Source organism: Uranotaenia lowii, chromosome 3, assembly GCF_029784155.1.
Source record: "Uranotaenia lowii strain MFRU-FL chromosome 3, ASM2978415v1, whole genome shotgun sequence".
In the NCBI taxonomy this organism is placed as follows: Eukaryota; Metazoa; Arthropoda; class Insecta; order Diptera; family Culicidae; genus Uranotaenia; species Uranotaenia lowii.
This window is the reverse complement of record NC_073693.1, coordinates 336384518-336387915: the sequence shown is the minus strand read 5'-3', so window position 1 is coordinate 336387915 and position 3398 is coordinate 336384518.

Sequence of the window (3398 nt, the reverse complement as noted above, 5' to 3'; positions counted from 1 at the left end):
AAATCAAACCTAAAAAAATAAAATACTTGAATTTGTTGTATTTTTTTTCGTTTCCGTCATTTCATGCATTGCGCAGTGCAAAATTTTCAATTTCATGTTGGAATACGAAAGATTTTTCACTGTGCATCAGCACCGTAAAGCAGAACGTATCCAGAACATTTTCCTTCGGGAGGAAATTTTCCTCGGAAATTTGTGTTCTCTTTGGTGCTGGTTGCTCACAAAGGGCATCATTCGAGAGTGCGGCGCATATTGCGAAAATCAACACGCTCGTCGACCAGCTAAAGCCAAACCAAACCAAACGAAGCCTCACAGTGAGAGATTGCATTAGAAATTGAAAATTCAAATTTGATTCCCGCTTTCGCTAATGGAAGCTCACCGATAGCTCACTTAAGGTTGAAATGTAAAGCTTCAGACCTATACCGAAAAAAATCGCTCGGAATGTTGTGTTTCGTTGTTGCCGCTCACTTATTTTTCCCAGGAATGACGTCGTCGTCGTCGTCGTCGGTTCGATGCGAAAGCGTTATGGTTCGATTGAGAATATGTATTTGTTTAAATTTGATTTGAATAATTTAGGGGAAAGTCGAAATTAGAGCTCCGAAGAAAGACATCCATCCAGCAGCCAGCGGTGTGTTCTCAGAAAGTTGAAAATTCCTTTGCGATTCGAAGCATTCCCTTGAAGCTGACGATGGCCGACGAACTTTGCCGTAAATGTGCTCTTAGCTTTATGAACCATGATGTTTGCACGTTTGATTCAACAAAACAAATGAATATCATGTTACTAACTTTTTCTAATTTGATCTTGTGAATACATATGTTTGTATAGCGTCCAGATTTTTGTCTTTCTGAAAAGTTGAACTTTGCCGAAAAAACTTTTTTTTTATAAAACCAAAGCTCAAAGTATGGCCTTTTTTAGAAAAAGAAACTCTTCAAATGAAAAGGTTTTTGCTCGGCGCTCGATATCCCTTCAATATTATTAAAAATATTTCAAAATTCTTTCCATTTGATTGGTATTTTTAGCCAGCAGCAATGTTTTTTAATCGAAACCGTAAATCAAAGATAACACACAGTCTGTGAGGGATCGACTCTCCTCAGAAGAGGAGGATCTTGAAGTGTAAGGAAGCCTGCAAGTGAATCCAGTCACTCTTTGATGCTCCCGGGCATGCTGATTTAATTTGTTTTCATGCGCTTTCTTTTTGTGCTGGCTGCAAAAACCAACCAGCCAGCGACCGAGAAGGAATTCGCGAAAGTTTTGCGAAAAAATAAAGAATATCGCCGCGTTGTTGTGTTTCAATTTCGGAAATAAAAATTTGGAGGCCGGCAGAAAATTGTGTACTGAGGAACATAACTGGCGTAATTGATTCTTTAACGATTGAACGTGCCTCATTCGGTTGAATTTTTTGTTGATTTGTTCCACGAAACGGACTAGAATAGAATTGTTTGATAAAATTAAAAAATTTGTCAATGAAAAATGAAACTAAGTTAATTTTTAAGGTTAAGAACTCTTCATATTTAAAATTTCAATTTGATAGAAATGAACATTGCTACGCATTGTCATTTTTGTCATTTTTGTCATTTTTGTCATTTTTGTCATTTTTGTCATTTTTGTCATTTTTGTCATTTTTGTCATTTTTGTCATTTTTGTCATTTTTGTCATTTTTGTCATTTTTGTCATTTTTGTCATTTTTGTCATTTTTGTCATTTTTGTCATTTTTGTCATTTTTGTCATTTTTGTCATTTTTGTCATTTTTGTCATTTTTGTCATTTTTGTCATTTTTGTCATTTTTGTCATTTTTGTCATTTTTGTCATTTTTGTCATTTTTGTCATTTTTGTCATTTTTGTCATTTTTGTCATTTTTGTCATTTTTGTCATTTTTGTCATTTTTGTCATTTTTGTCATTTTTGTCATTTTTGTCATTTTTGTCATTTTTGTCATTTTTGTCATTTTTGTCATTTTTGTCATTTTTGTCATTTTTGTCATTTTTGTCATTTTTGTCATTTTTGTCATTTTTGTCATTTTTGTCATTTTTGTCATTTTTGTCATTTTTGTCATTTTTGTCATTTTTGTCATTTTTGTCATTTTTGTCATTTTTGTCATTTTTGTCATTTTTGTCATTTTTGTCATTTTTGTCATTTTTGTCATTTTTGTCATTTTTGTCATTTTTGTCATTTTTGTCATTTTTGTCATTTTTGTCATTTTTGTCATTTTTGTCATTTTTGTCATTTTTGTCATTTTTGTCATTTTTGTCATTTTTGTCATTTTTGTCATTTTTGTCATTTTTGTCATTTTTGTCATTTTTGTCATTTTTGTCATTTTTGTCATTTTTGTCATTTTTGTCATTTTTGTCATTTTTGTCATTTTTGTCATTTTTGTCATTTTTGTCATTTTTGTCATTTTTGTCATTTTTGTCATTTTTGTCATTTTTGTCATTTTTGTCATTTTTGTCATTTTTGTCATTTTTGTCATTTTTGTCATTTTTGTCATTTTTGTCATTTTTGTCATTTTTGTCATTTTTGTCATTTTTGTCATTTTTGTCATTTTTATCATTTTTGTCATTTTTGTCATTTTTGTCATTTTTGTCATTTTTGTCATTTTTGTCATTTTTGTCATTTTTGTCATTTTTGTCATTTTTGTCATTTTTGTCATTTTTGTCATTTTTGTCATTTTTGTCATTTTTGTCATTTTTGTCATTTTTGTCATTTTTGTCATTTTTGTCATTTTTGTCATTTTTGTCATTTTTGTCATTTTTGTCATTTTTGTCATTTTTGTCATTTTTGTCATTTTTGTCATTTTTGTCATTTTTGTCATTTTTGTCATTTTTGTCATTTTTGTCATTTTTGTCATTTTTGTCATTTTTGTCAATTTGTCATTTTTGTCATTTTTGTCATTTTTGTCATTTTTGTCATTTTTGTCATTTTTGTCTTTTTTGTCATTTTGGTCATTTTTGTCATTTTTGTCATTTTTGTCATTTTTGTCATTTTTGTCATTTTTGTCATTTTTGTCATTTTTGTCATTTTTGTCATTTTTGTCATTTTTGTTATTTTTGTCATTTTTGTCATTTTTGTCATTTTTGTCATTTTTGTCATTTTTGTCATTTTTGTCATTTTTGTCATTTTTGTCATTTTTGTCATTTTTGTCATTTTTGTCATTTTTGTCATTTTTGTCATTTTTGTCATTTTTGTCATTTTTGTCATTTTTGTCATTTTTGTCATTTTTGTCATTTTTGTCATTTTTGTCATTTTTGTCATTTTTGTCATTTTTTGTCATTTTTGTCATTTTTGTCATTTTTGTCATTTTTGTCATTTTTGTCATTTTTGTCATTTTTGTCATTTTTTGTCATTTTTGTCATTTTTGTCATTTTTGTCATTTTTGTCATGTTTGTCATTTTGGTCATTCTTTG